Below are 16,036 nucleotides of genomic sequence, written 5' to 3' on the forward strand. Positions count from 1 at the left end.
CATATAGGTGCAGTAACGGTAGCACAAACATTGTCCAATCATGTTCATTGTTGTGTCACACCATGTCCACCGGTGTGAATGAAATTTAGAGCAATATATTGGTCAAAAATGGCACAGTCCCCAATTCAACAGATACTGAAGTGTTAACGGAAGGTTAGACAATGTGGCAGAAGTGCTAGCAACTGGCACCTGAGACAGTCACTTCACTTTGCCTAATGTTAGGGCGAGTCCTGTGTGTGAGGCAGTGGGGAGTTTCGATTGTGGGAGGCTTGTCTGGGGAGTGGTCGGTGAATCAGTTGGTCCTACATTTGTATACTGCTCTGTGCAAAACACAGTGAGACACTTAACCAAGGTTCTCTAAAGCAAGCTTTGCACTTCATCACCATACAATTTCCAGCAGCTTTAAAACAAGTTTCATATATGCACACATCGTTTTTTAAAGAAAGGAACTACTAGCTGAGTTTCCTATAACTCCAAAGGGAGAAACAATCTTCCTTCAGAGAATGATGAGACATAACTTAGAGCTAGACCAAAGAAGGAAATTCAATTACCCTGGAATGACAGGCAAGACAACTTAATTCCTCCCTGGGGAATATTTGCTATAGTTGTGTTGTACAAGAAACCATTGAGTAATCCACAGAATAATTTATATTTTTCCCCATGCTACAAGGAGTTGCCCATGTGTATTTTGGTATGACACTTAAAAACAAAAAAAAAGTATGGCTGATCCAATACATCACACTCCCTCCACAAATGTCACAACTTTGGGGCAGGGGTCATGGGGGAGGAAACCTTCCAAAATTCTGGGAGTAGTAGATATTTTCAGGTTGGGAACAAAGTCAGGTGAATGTGCATTTGTACTTACAATTTTAAATATGAAGTGGTCAATTGGGAGGGAGGGATTTTTATGTTTAGAAAGTAAACCCACAGCTCGGAGGTGTCCAGAAGTGCAGCTACCATTAAGCAGAGTGTGGCAACTACTTTGGGGGCAATGCTGGGTGCTATAGCCCCCTAGCTGCTTCTCCTGACCCCCCATAGCCACTCCAATCTGTTGTGGGGCACAGCTGTATGTGCCAGACCCTTCTTATCCTTTGCTTCTGGAAACCCTTCTCATTGCTCAAAGGGAGCCAGACCAGGAGGTCTCTACTGAAGAGAACTTCAGCAGCAAATCTCCTCTTTCCCAGGAAATTGTCAGAGGTCTAAGAGAGTTGGCTGAGTTCTAAAAGGACAGTTTTCCAAATTAGCTCTGCTGTGAGCTGGGACCTCAAGCATTAAAACGTTGAGGTACGGTACCCTGAGCCAAATGCATGCAGCTGAGCCCACTGGCCCAATGAGAAGCCAATTCCTCCAGCAATGATGGGAGCAGAGAAAGTCCAGCAAATAAGCTCTGCCATGCCATTAACTCCTTCCTAAAATTGTTTGTCCAACTTCCTCCTTCAGTACCAGCGATTCTTTCCCTCACTCCTCACTAAGGAAGGCAGGACTTTCCCCATCAAAGGTCACAGTAGAGCATTGCTGATAGAGGATTTCCTTTACCCAGTCCCTAGGTCCAAGATGACAAGGGGGCATGAAAAGGAGTTGTGGATTTATTTGTTTATAAAAATACACACACACACACACACACACACACACACAGTTACTTCATTTTAAAAAAGCAAGCCAGAACAGTATACAACAATAGTACTTAAATGCATACAATAAAAAAATTAAAAAGTTGAAATCAAACTTCAGTTAATTATAGTAGATAGTTATGTTCTTAATTGCTTGCATAGGCATGGTAAAATAGAAGTGTTTTTAGCAAGCATTTCAAAGTTGGATTTAGTATAGCAAAAAGGTCAGGAATGTGACTTGTTGCTGTTAATCTATTTTACTTATAACCTGCATTTCTCCCATTGTAGGAGTCAAAGCAGCTCACAGCATAAACAAAAACACAACATAAATATAACTATTGTTGAAACCCAATAAAATAAGTAATCCTATTAAACCAGCACTGGGAACACTTAAAGTAATTTAAAAGTGTGCGCACACACAAGTGCAACACCTACATTCAGAAGAGCTTGCCACAACAGCCATTTAGTGGCCAAAGGCCTGTTGCAGCAAAAAAAATCTTTGTTTACCAACAAAAGGAAAGCAGAGTGCAGGGTAGTTTGGCCTCCCAAGAACTGGAGTTCCATAGCTATGCCCCCCTTCAAATGTTTTACTCAGCTTCCAAAGGTGGGGAAGGTACTAATCATCCTGCAGTCTGGAACCAATTTCCTATCTCTGTCTGAGATCAGACTGGCTTTTCTTTTTTGCACCACTTTCTTACTGGAGTTTGTATCATCCTTTGTGCTACAAAACACACCAGGAGATTTGCAGCTCACCTGCTGGGGAGCTGCTTAGATTTTTAAGATAACATCAATAAAATTACAGCCCAGATTTAGGCTTATGGAGGCTATGGAGAAGTGAGATCCCCAAATACAATGCATTAGATGAGCAGAAGGAAAGAGAACATTACAATACTGATCAAAGACACAATAAGGCAGCCCCCATATGATGGATCAGAATGATACAAAAGCAGTGCAGACAACCATTTGCAGGAAGAAAAGCAAGAACAAAGACTGATGCTTTCAAATCCATGAGTAGAGGGGAGACCATGAGAAGAGACTGCTGAGTACTTCACCCCATATGGGCACCATTGGGATTACTGGGCCAAACTACACATGAGCTTAATTGCATGATCTGATATGTGGGTCAGATAACACCTAAAGGAAAGTGTGAGTAGTCTTCAGACCAGTGGGGTGAGGAGGGAGAGTTCAAGTCTCCTACCCTACCCCAGTTACTGTCAAAACAGAAACTACCTATATGCTATTTGATTTTAAAGGAAAACTCTTCTGGTGACACTCAGGGCCGATCCTGCCATTGGGCAAAGTAAGGAATCTGCCTGAGGTAGCAGGGAGTGAGATGTTGGAAGACAGAGTTCTCTCTATGTTGGCTGAGTTGTGATAGACCTTCTCCTGCTGAACTTCAGGCACTTGGGAAAGACTTTCCTATTTCAACAGCCATTTGTAAGGCAGCTTCTGTTTCTGGGATACATTTTAATTGTTCTCATTCCTTAGGTGTTTTACACATTTTAGGTACACTACATTGAAATTCGGAATATTACGGCCGCAAGAGTTCTAATAGCACAAAGATGGAAGACTGAAGAAACCTCAGCTAAAGAATCATGGAAAGAAAAGTTGATGGACTATGCAGAACTGGCAAAACTGACATATAAGTTACAGGACAAGGATAACTGTGACTTTAAAGATGAATGGGAACCCTTTACAAAGTATTTGAAGACGCAACAAAGCGAAATGGACTCCTTGGCTGGCTTTGAATAAACATTCACAAACTCTTTATTGATAATAATCAGCTAAATAGTTTGAGGATCTATACAACTTTGTAACATGCAGAAAACAGCATTCTCAGAGAAACCAAAGACTGGAACTGAGGGAAGCCGGGGGGGGGGGGAGGGGAGTAGGTTTTGTGTGGGAGGGTGGGGGGAGAGAGGAAAAATGGGGGAGAGGAATAAGGATGATATGTTTTTGGATAATATGTTTTGTTTTAATTTTGAATAAAAAAATTAAAAAAGAAAGAAGAAAAGAAATTCAGAATATGCAGCAGTATATACATACTTGAAATAATACATCATATAAAACAGTTAGAACAATGGTGTATTTTGAAAGAGGAAAGTGAAATGGTTAGTCTTCTTCTCCAGCCTCCCAGGTGTTCTGGGGGCTAATGCTGGTCTTGTAAAGCTGCCTTGTATCTATCAAGACATTGTTTTGTCTGACCCAGAACCTTCTACATTGGGGGGTGGGGGCATCCATCAACATTTTTGGGGTCATGGCCTGGTGTGGAACTCTGAGTAAGTGTTGTGGTTTCTGATCACAAATTGACTGCTGTGGGGCATGGAGAATGATTCAGGTATTGATGGGAGAAAAAATAAATTCTGATCTACTTGATCAGATTACAAGCATCTAGCTACTATGTCTCCACTATGCCTAGGGGAGAAGAACCTCATGTGCCACTCTTAGCCACTCTTAGCTCCTTGGAGGAAGGAGAACATAATAAATAGGTAATAAATAGGTTATAAAAGGCTTTCAATAAGACTTGCAGGATTTCTCTGTGTGCACTGCTGAAAACAGCTGCATTATAAATATCTGTGCAATCCCCAGGAGAAACATGAAATATCCATGAAGCTGCTTTGCATAAATTGCAAGGTTCCATTTACTAGGAAAGGGAAGCAAGGGGTGCCATTAGATGAGTGCTTTACTGTGGGGTTGGTGCTTCTCATTCATTCCAGTTCATCTGCAGCATCCACATAATGTCAATGTCATCAAAATGGCAGCATGCGTTTCCCCCCTTCCAGATATATGCCCCATCTGCACTATAAAAGCAGTATTACACTACTGTAAACAAGCATGGCTTCCCCCCCTAGAATCCTACAAGCTGTAATTGTTAAGGGTGCTGAGAATTGTTAGACCCCCATCCCCCTCACAAGACTACAATTCCTGGAGTTCCCTGGGAAAAAAGGCTCGACCACCCTGGAAAATGTAGCTCCATGAGGGGAATCGGGGCCACCTAACAACTTTCAGCACTCCTAACAAATTACAGCTCCCAGAACTGTTTGAGGGAAGCCATGGCTGCTAAAGTGCTTTGAATTTAAGGTCTGGGTGTGGTGTGTTAGAAAGCTCTGTCTGCAGTGTTTTTGCTCTAGTACTGTGTCTGGAATGTTTGATGGCCACCACAGCAAAAAGTCACTGCAGAACTTACACCTGCAGTGAAGGTAGCACAGCAGTGCCACATCATTGTTAGAGGGTCAGCGTGCATCTCCCCTGTGCCCAAAGAGATGTTATTAATGCCTCTTTCCTCTGAACTCAAAGGTCACTCCTTTGCTCTCGATCAGCAGACAAGTGAGCCTGGCCTATATACTATAATGAGGTGATCTATGATAAAAATAAAAGGGGGGGGGAGGGGGAGAGAATCACCATGGCCCAATGAAATAAGGAAGCAAGTTTTTGTTACATGGGGAACTTCACCCACTTGAAGATACTCACTTGAAAATGGCTCAAGAGACTAACACTATTGATTCATGGAGGATGAGGCTATCAATGACTATTTAGCCATGATAGCTTTGCCTCCATGTTTGGAGGCAGTAATACCTCTGAATTCCAGTTTCTGGAAGCCGCAGGAGGGATAAGTGCTCTTGTGCTCAGGTCCTGATTGCAGGCTTCCCACGGACAACTGGGTGGCCACTGTGAGAACAGGATGCTGGAGTAGGTGGGCCATTGACCTGACACAGCAGGGCTCTTCTTATGTTCTTATGTAGGGACTCTGGATGTTGTCCAACTAAGCCATACTCAGTAGACACACTGAGTATAAACAAACAGACTATTACTAAACTGGAGGTCTGTGTTAGAAGACATTTCAAAGTCTGATTTCCTTCCTTGCTTTGACCTTTTCCTACAGATCTCTTTCTTTGTGACAGAATGGCCAAGGCAGGGTTGGGGGCTAGAGATTAAATATCTTTGATGTCCTAAAGCCAAGCTGCATTTCTTGTTACACACAACTGCCACTGAAAGTAAGTCCCATATAGCCCAGAGGCAGAGCACATACTTTGCACACAGAAGGTCCCAAGTTCAACCCCTCGCATCTCCAGGTAGGACTGGGGGAAATCCCTCTCTGAAATCCCGGAGAGCTTACTGCCACTCAATGTCAACAATACTGAGCTAGATGGACCGACTATCTGACTCCATGTAAAGCATGAATAAACAAATGCACACAATTCTACACAATTCCCACTTCCTGAAACAAGATGTGGACTGAAACCCAGCCATAATTTGACATTCACACTTCGCCAAATTCATAATCTGTATGGAAATGCAGATGTTAGAGAAAGTGTTCATAAAAGTATGCATTGTAATGAAAAACAAAAATGCATTCTATTAGGATTAAATTACTTGTATAAAGTGTATTGCAAGCAAAAATATGATTAGGAGAAAAGCACACTAAACATTTGATAACTTTCTTGTGGTGACTTAAAAAGAAGCAATCTTTATACTGATGTGGCAATATGGAGAACTGAACTCATGATTTGAAAAATGATAAATTGAGAGAAACCAAGACTGATAGTTTGGACAAGCCCCAACTGCCATGCTATTGACTTCAAAGTGGACCCACCTGTAAACTGAGAAACACAGACATAACAAGCCTCCCACAGTCAGGAGACTATTTCGGCAGGGAAAGAAGGGAATGTCTTAGCTCCTCTGGTGAGCTCTTGGCTTCTTCTTCTGTGCTCCCTGGAGCATCCTTCAGCATCCAGAAAGAGATGCTGTTACAGTGCTTTATTTAGTACAGTGGTACCTCGCAAGACGAATGCCTCGGAAGACGAAAAACTCAAGACGAAAGAGTTTTTCGTTTTCTGAGTTGCTTCGCAACAGATTTCCCTATGGGCTTGCTTCGCAAGACGAAACGTCTTGCGCTTTTTTTTTTTAAACCGCCAATGCATTCCTATGGGAAACCGTCAATACACATTGGTGCTTCGCAAGACGAAAAAACTCGTAGAACGAAAAAACTCGCAGAACGAATTAATTTTGTCTTGCGAGGCACCACTGTACATGGAAAGGAACAATAGCTGAGCACAGAGGAATAGATACAAGATACCATTTTGTTCTGGCCCGGCGTTCTTCTGGTTTTGAGCACTGCTTCTAATTCTGCCTTTCCCCACTCTCACAGTTATACACCAACAACCAAAACAGGCTTTAACATACTCATTAAATGTGGTCAATGTCTTCCTTAGAAAGCCAGACAATGGGTGTCTACTTACCCAATTTATGTTAGAGTAGAAGGAATGGGGGTACTATGCCCTGTAGTGTGGGAAGGCAAGGCCCAACCAGGCTGAAAGACAAGGCAAGGAGGGACAAGGTTCAGCCTGGAAGCAAGGGTTCAAGCTGTGCTCTGCAGAACACAGAGCTCTGAAGTTGCTCCAGCTGAAAGTGACCTGACAGATGGCGCTGTGAACTACAGCATGACAACAGCATGATAACTGCTGGGCTATCACCACAGCATGGGTAGGTGAGGTGGAGGAGGGAAATGAAGGTTTAAAGAAGGGCAGAGGAATAGCCAGGGCAGCCCCTATGAACTCTTCTGATTTGATGCCCCTGCCAGTCTCACACCCATGCAGCCATTTTGGATCAGCAGAGTTGGAGAGTAAAGACATCATTCTACCTAGTCAACTCTTCTGGCACAAACACATACTTCTTGCACAGTCCTCTATTGATTTATACACCTTTGTTCAAAGTACAACCTGTCCCTACAAAACCCAGTTCCTAAAAATGAATGTTTGATGTTTTAATGAACTGATATTGTTATGTGATGTTTACCCCCACATGTTATCATGAGCTGTTGGTTCTTTAAATATCCTCATAAATAATTAAGTTTCTGCTTGACCACAAGGATGGCATTATACTCATCACCATCTGTTAGAGTAAATTTACCTCACAGGGTAGTTGTTAGAATAAACATGGAAATTGCTGCATATGCTTTTGAGGTAAGGCCAAACTAAACAGGTATAAGTAAAAAAAAAAAAAAAAGGCAATTGTTCCCCAGTTTCCATAATTATTTTCATAAACAATACTATTTTTCCAAAATGTCTGACAGTACCCATAATCTCCAAACTTCCTTGTCAAAACTTGCTTGTATTAAGAGTATATATAGTCCCAGAATTATTTTTATCTCCAGAGATGTGACCATAAGCTTTGCTCCACAAAAGTGCATTAGATGCTTGCCTGCAGATAAACCACCTAATTAATCTCTTCAAATAGGTTTTTTTTTCTATTTATAAAAAAAATTGGCTTCCCTCCATCACATTTCCTGTCCCATTTTCTCGGTTTCCAGATATACCTGTGTTCAATATTCTCTCTCTCTCTCTCCAACTTACACTACTTTAAAAATAAAATGCAAACAAACACACAAAAACTGGGACAAACAAGTAAATGCAAACCTACCTTAAGAGGAAGCAAAGCTTTCACCTTGTTTACCTCCTTGATCCATTTCTTGATCCAAATGTCTTCCACCCACTTCTCAATGCCATGTGTGGCTGGAAATGAATGTCCTTTTCCTGTGCACATCACACACAGTGACTTTGGAAATTAACCTTTTGTGTGGTGCGCTGCTCACATTTGCATAATATTTACATCAGCCACTTCACCTTTGTCCACTGATTTATCAATGTGCTCATTGGATTCATGCATATCACTCCAGAGGACTTGCACTCTGCATAGGCAGGCTTCATTTGAGAAGAAACCCTTCTAGAGCAAAGGTCCCAGAGGACCTCAGAACAGGTGTTGCTGGGTTTGGTGATTGGAATGAGTGTTCTTACAGCAGCTGAGGAAGGAAAAAGTTAAGAGTGTATCAGCATTGTGGATTCATCCACAATAGCACAGAATGGTACACAGGATGGAACAGACAGGTGACTGAAAGCATAGTCCATTCCTCAAACACAGGCGCCCCTCCCAGAGTTATATTGCGTGTTGAGGTCCCCAGGGCCACCCCAAATAACTCACACATCACACAGAAATTTTGTTTAAGGTTTCTGGCATAATTTTGGCCACAACTTTATTAAAATACAAAAATGTGAGTGGTTGCTTAGGCATTGGTTGCAACTATCTGCCCCCCAGTGGGGGACAGACTGATTTTCCGCACACATGCAAAAGTCAGAAAAGGGGAATACAATTGGGGGTAGCAACGGAGCAGGGAACCTGCCCTCAGCCCTCCCCAAATGCAACCAGGGGCTCTTGCGTGGCCCTAGCCCCTTGACAGGGTTTGGACAAAAGCAATAGTAAGCCCCTGTATTCCTGTAATGAAATCCCGTGCAGCAGCAGCATTAGAGGGCCAGGCACAGCCAATCCATGCCTCTCAACCAACCAAACCATAAACCAATGCCTAACTGCAACCTTACAAGTTGTGACAATTTGCTACGCAGTAGGCAAAAAACCAAATGCCCCCAGCCAATCAGCCAGATGGACAAAATTCCTACCGGGCCCTTGCCCCAAGAGCAGATGACCCCATGACAGGCATAGCAAGGTCAAAGCGAACAACCCTAAATATAGGGAGTGGGGACAGGCAATCTGATGCACTGGGCGAAAAGAGGAAGCTCTACGCCTCGGTGCAGGGAGTTTTAGCATTTCTGGCTGTCAATCAACAAATGGCAACATTAACTTCATCCCAACAACAAGGGAAGCCCAATCACAACAGTGGCCAACGATCAATTAGCCCGCCCCACAACTTTGGAATGTCCTATCGGTCCCCCACCGCAACATGTGCTCTCCGTGAAGGAGAATACGCTTTATCATAAACACACTCATACAATCTGGGAGGCCTTCACAGAGGCTTGAGTTTGCCTATCTTTAGCACTGTAGCCCCAGCACTAACACTCATACTCATACCAGTACTAAAAAAGGTAAAGGTAAAGGACCCCTGACAGTTAAGTCCAGTCGCAGACGACTCTGGTGTTGCAGCTCTCACAGGCTGAGAGAGCTGGCATTTGTCCGTAGACAGTTTTTCTGGGTCATGTGGCCAGCATGACTAAGCCACTTCTGGCGAAACCAGAGCAGTGCACAGAAATGCTGTTTACCTTCCCGCCTGAGCGGTACCCATTTATCTACTTGCACTTTTGGGTGTGCTTTCGAACTGCTAGGTTGGCAAGAGCAGAGACCGAGCAAGTGAGCTCACCCCACCATGGGGATTCGAACTGCTGACCTTCTGATCGGCAATCCAAGAGGCTCAGTGGTTTAGACCACAGTGCCACCTGCATCCCAGGTTATACTAATACTAATAGCAACAAAAATTATAATAAATGTTAATGTTGTTGACCTAGCCCACAACATGATTGCAATCCTTATCTCATTTAAGAACACAAAGTACTTGCCTGTTACAAATGTGATAAAAAGCACCTTCCATAATGCATAATTGTCCTTGGGAGGTCAATCAGCAGGGAACAGAGCCAAGCAGCATTTTCATTTGAGGAACAGTTTTTTTAAAAAGGCTGTGCAAAGGATTTCCTTTGGGAACCGTTTCAGCCTACCAGATTTATGCTGCGTGCGAGTGGGATGTTTCCATCGTCTCTTGAAATCAGAAGTGCAGTGGACCCTGTGCCATAAGCCCAGTCTGTATTTCAGAGATATTCTCTGGCAAGGAAGCACACAGCATCACCAGAGACAGGCCAGACAATGAAATATAATTGGTCCTCCCAACATTACCTTAGGATAAGTCCCAGCAAGTCCTCTCTCTCTTCTCTAAAAGTGGTTTTTATTTTAACTAATATATAATTTCCTGTAACATGCAGATTTTGGGGGGTTTGGAGAAGTGCACCACAAGTTTGGAGCCTTGTGAATTTTGAAGGATAGCTGTGTTTCACTTTGCGTAAGGTATTATTCATTCTGTGCTAGTCCTAAACTTTTTTTTATAAGAGCAGCCCCCTCTGAATGCTACAGTGAGTTTGGGGGGAATGAGATACACGGCAGCTGTGTAATGTGGACTCCAGAGCTTGCTAAGCAGCTTGGAAACCACCTCTACCTCTTGGGATAATCCATCAAGGGGTGAGACACAAATATGCCCCCATCCCAAAGTTTCTTTGGATAGAATTAGCATCAGCAGTGGAGTGCCAAAGTGATTATGATTATGATGAGTTTGTGGCAGCATAATGAGTGGTAAAATATTCACTGGTATTCATCAGTAAATTTCTGAAGGCCCCCAAAATTCACTCACCCTGACCTTGGCTAAATATGTGTTGGGGAGCCACTTGCTGTAATGGCACAAGCATTAATGTTACACCAGGCTGTATTTTTGGAGGCAGTATTTCCCAAAATAGCAGTTGCTAGGGAACCCTGATGGGAGATGGCAATTGCCTTCATGCCCTGTTTGTGGATTTCCTGGAAGCTTCTGATTGGCCACTATGGGAAGCAGCATGCTGGATGATAGATTCAATTGGTGAATTTTGTGCTCACTTAAATTGTGATCTGTACTAATAACCGAGGAAGAGCCTGCTGGGTCAGGCCAATGGCCCATCTAGTCTAGCATCCTGTTCTGACAGTGGCGAACCATATGCTTGTGAGAAACCCATAAGAAAGACCTGAGCACAAGAGAATGCTGCCCTTCTGTTGTTTCCAGAAACTGGAAGGATACTGCCTCTGACTGTGGAAGTGAAGTACAGCCATCAGGGCTAGCAGCCATTGATAGCCTTGTCCTCTAGGAATTTGTCCAGCCCTCATTGAAAGACATCCAACTTGGTGGCCACCACTGCCTCCTCTGGGAGCAAGTTCCATTGTTTAACTATGCACAGCATGAATAAGTCCTTTCTTTTATCTGCCCCAAATCTTTTAACATTCCACTTCATTGGATGTTCAAGAGTCCTAGGACTCAGCTACATTAGTCAAATAAACAGTGTTTTGAATGCATTATGAACATGCAGCACCAGATGGTGCTGTAGAGCACAAAACTTTTCTATGCCGTTTTACATGGCATTTTTTTCTTTCATTACGATTGAATTTATGACTTATTAATAACATGTTTTTCCCTGCGTGTAGATCCACTCATAGATTATGGAGGAGGGGAAGATACTTTTTTCTATCCACTTTCTCCAAATGAACTTTTATCTTAAATGAACTGAGTTATTTTTCTAGTGTAATATTGCAGTGATATGATACTTCTCTATGTAATTATTGCACTGCTATATTTAGACGTTTTTTATGTGAACCACTTCAAGCACAGATGTGTTTGTGAAAAATGTGATATATAAATAAACTGGCTATGGCTATGAAACTGGGGAGACCCATTTTCTCACCGCCTTAGCTTCAACTTTCATTTGACATCTCACATTCACTGGTGTGATATCAATCTGAAAACATTAAATAAACCCCAAAATAATCTGCTTTTAGTAAAACTGCCGATTGGGTATTTAATTGTTTAAATTGTTTTAATTTAGCTCATCTGATTTTCTGAGGTGGGTTATATAGTGTATATATCTTTAGTGTAGGCTGTTGGTTTAGTTTTATAATTGAAATGAGTCCTTAGAAAAGGGCTGTGTGTGCAAGGATAGCCAGTTCCAATATTTTTTCAGAAGAGGAGTCATGAAATCAGTTTATAGACAGACCCTCCTTGCTTTTGCAAGTGATAGTAAGGCTTGCAAGTTTGTTATTTGGCAAATAAGCATAGAGGAAATAAGAGAGTGAAGAAAACAACCAAGCAGAGGTTGTTTTACTTTTTCATGATGGGGTTCCTACTTTGTGCTTGTAAGTTAAATAGATAAGATGCATCAAAAACTGTACACAATACTCTAAATGCAGTTGCAGCATCAATTTGTACAACGGTATTGCGATATTGGCAGCTTTATTTTCAATTCCTTTCCTAATGATCCCTCGAATGAAATTCATGCTTTTCACAGCTGCCACACACTGGGTCAGCATCTTCATCAAGTTATCCACTAGAAGCATAAGGCTCACTCCTTGTCAGTCACCATCTATTCAAACCCTGTGAGAATTTATGTGAAATTAAGGATATTTTTTATCCCAAACACACATCACTTTACACTTCTTCACATTTGCCAATTTACTTCCCATTTACACCATTTGTAGAGGTTATTTTGGAGTTCTTCCTGATCCCTTTTTTGTTTTAATAACCCTGAACACTTTAGTATCATCAGCAAACTTGATCACCTCAGTGCTAACACCAGGTTAAAAAGCAGAGGTCACAGTACTCCTTGGGGGACTCAGCTTCTACATCTTTTCATCCATAGAGCTGTCCGTTTATTCCTGCTCTCTGCTTCCTGCTGCTCAACCAATTGCTGAGCCACAAGAGGACTCCTCTTAGAAGTTTTAACAGTCATGAAAAACAGTACAAAGAAAGCACCTGCATAATATGAATAAGGAGGGGGGGGGAGAGAGAGAGAGCTGTATCTGTTGTGGAGGGTGAGGTGATTTTTTAAAAAAATCAATCCTTCTGTCAGACTGAGAATATCCCCTCACTCACCAAGTTTAAAATATTCCACCATTTCTTTCAGCAGCTCACATATATGTGAAACAAAGCTTCAACAATAAATAAAATTGTAACACAATAATATACTATCTGAGAGAAACTAAAACAACATCATGAGGCAATAAAGAGGCAAGAATGACAGTTGGCCTTTCTAACTGAATTTAACTGAACACCTGAAGGGAGGGGCCAATTCTAGAGCATAACACAAAAGCCCCCACCCACCAGTTGCCAGACAGTCTACTAATCAAATTAGGCCCCAGTGTTTTTCTTACAGTATCTACTATATATTTCGAAAAATGTCTGTTTGTTATGCATTTGGACACCTCTTAAGATATTGTAAACAAACCTTTTGGGGAGCTTCTTAGAATTCCAGAGCAACGTTATGTATGAGGCTACTAGATGTCTGTCTGTCTATGGGAAGCTTCCAGCTGAATAGGAAATTATAAATTTAATGAATGATAATTACCTCTCTCTTTATATAAATAAAAATGTAATATCTGGTATCTGCAGTACTTTCAGCAGGTCATCTGCCATGATAGCGTGGCAAAGACTAAGCCTTTCTGTACCCTCTATATCCAACAACCTGCCATTTTGGCTCAAAAAATGACCCATTGATTTTGCTGCTATAGCCCATCATTCCTTACTGTATGAGCAACTCATTGGCACATCTTTTTACTTCTTCCAATTTAGCCTTGTTCCATATCAGTAACACATTTGACTTGGGCCCATAACAGCACTCTGAAATTCAAGTTCTGTCTTCATCTGTTGAACATGTCTTGATTTGTACACAGTGTTAGTCATTACAAGGATGTCTAGTGTGCGTTTGGTGAAAATGTTCAACACAGAGTGACTGTTTAAGCAACAGTGACATGCACGTTAGCATATGCTTAAGAAGCTACATCAGCTAGGCAGCCACAGAGTCCTATTCTTCATAATGATTGATTTTTTTCTTGGTGGCGATGAATTGAGCAAGTTTAAGCAGGTGATTTCCCTTTAGAACAAAGATCTTAATGGCAAATCAAAAATGAAACAAGCCTCAGAAGACATACTGGGGATGGGAAAGGAATGGCCAAAGATATATTGAGGTATTTAACTGAGCAATGAATATTAAAGAGGAAAAAAACTGCCCCCCTTTACAAAAAAGTATTTAATTTAATTTATTACACTTATATACCACCTTTCCCCCCTATGGAGCTCAACATGGGGTTCTCCTCCCCCATTTTATCTTCACAACAACCCTGTGAAGTAAGTTAGACTGAGAGACAGTGAGTGGCCCAAGGTTAGCTTTGTGACTTGAACCATTATGCCCAAAATGCTTTGCCTTTTCAGAAGAAGCTCTGCAGCACTGGAGGTGCGTCCATTAAGGCAAATGGGAACTGCCTGCCATCAGTCAACTTCATGCCAGAGAGCAAAGCTGATTTGAGCACTGGAAAAGGTGGAGGGTCTGGTGTCAGTGCTGGGTTCTGCACCAAGAGTCCTAGCAGTTGTCCAAAGTGGTCACATGCTGATGCTAAGCAAGCTTATTGCTGTGGTTTGGTTTGGTTTTTAAATGCCCCCCAATGCAAGCTGAATTCTGAAATCTGGCGGCAAGGGTTGAATGCTACCACATCACCACAAGCTGGGGCTGCCACGTCCCAGTTTTCCCTTTCTCTTCTGCAGGAACCACCTGACCTCAGTATGTGAACCAAAGAACCATTCCAGAGCTCCACACCATGTCACGGTATATAATTTTCTCAGTAATTATTCCCAAACAACAGAATGATAGAGATAGTTGGTGAGTTAGTTTCCACATCAGGGACTTAATAATAGTTTATTTAGTGTCACGCCCTCCCACATCATTAGGGTTATGAGGTAGCAATTCAGGAAAGCAGCAGTTAAAGCCCAGGCATTAAATTTTAATGGTGCTTAATTACGGCACTATCACTTTGGGGGAGCTATGGATAGCTAGAATTACAGGCAATTGCCTCTGGAATTAAAGCAGGATTATAAAAGACAATTTTATACCAATGGATTCCAGGTTTTTTTTGGGGGGGGGTTAATACATCCATAAAGTATGCTTGGCACCCTGTTGCAGGTTTCTTAGTCAAAAGATTTGTTGCTCAAAACATGCCTAACACCAACATGCTTGTAAACACACACCCGATGAACTTAAAACACATTTCAATATACTATATGTATGACCCTAAAAGCGCCTCGAGTTTTAAAGCACTGGCCCATTAACTTTAACAGCACTCTCCCACACACTCTTACATCAGTTTAATTAGGGTATTCTATAAGTAAACATTATGTGGGCAGCAGCGGACAAACAATGAGCATTAAGGGAGCTGAGCAAATAGATAAGCTTTCCAATCTTGCGAAGGTCCATTAATGTTGCCACCATGCACATACAGTAAAGAGGCATAAACCTGAAATGAGGGGAGGAGGGTGAGGAGATTCTGTAATATTTAAGAGCTTTTCATGTTCATTACTGGAGAGAACGGTGAGTGCATTTGCATGTACTTGTGGCTTTCATTTTCCAAAGACGAAAAGGGAGGGGCTGGGGAAGGGAGGAGAAGAAAGGGAAAATCCTGCTTAGTTTGTTTAAATATATGAATGGTTCTTACTCTGCTCTTCAGTTGAAAAGGGTTCCCAGAGCAGTGTACAGTGATAATAAATAAGACAATGCTTGGCATCAAGCTTTGAAGACATGGCACAAAAGGAAAAGGGGCTGAGAGGGAGAAGGGGGAAACATAACCAAGGTACTACTTCTTAGTTTTAAAGTGTGCTTTCTAGCAGGAAATGGTGAAGCAAGCTGCCTGCAGTTGCTTCCTCTTTGGTTTCTGAACGAGATAGGGTTGTTCTCTACTTGTCACAATGTTCTTCCTGGGAGGCAGAGGGTGAAGCCTCCTAGTGGCTCATCATCTGCTGGCTGTACTTCTCTTCAGCGTTGCTGCCCCAGGACTCTCATGTTGTAGGTAGAACAATCTGTATAAATAAGATT

At 42.1% G+C, this 16,036-nt stretch overlaps 1 protein-coding gene across 1 annotated transcript in view; it reads right to left on the minus strand.

Annotated features, from left to right (window-relative positions):
- CDH13 (cadherin 13) overlaps positions 1–16,036 on the minus strand; it is a 671,873-nt gene that overhangs the window by 611,028 nt on the left and 44,809 nt on the right. The window lies entirely within an intron of this gene.

This window comes from Podarcis tiliguerta (genome assembly GCF_965153285.1).
Source record: "Podarcis tiliguerta genome assembly, chromosome: 8".
Classification (NCBI taxonomy): Eukaryota; Metazoa; Chordata; class Lepidosauria; order Squamata; family Lacertidae; genus Podarcis; species Podarcis tiliguerta.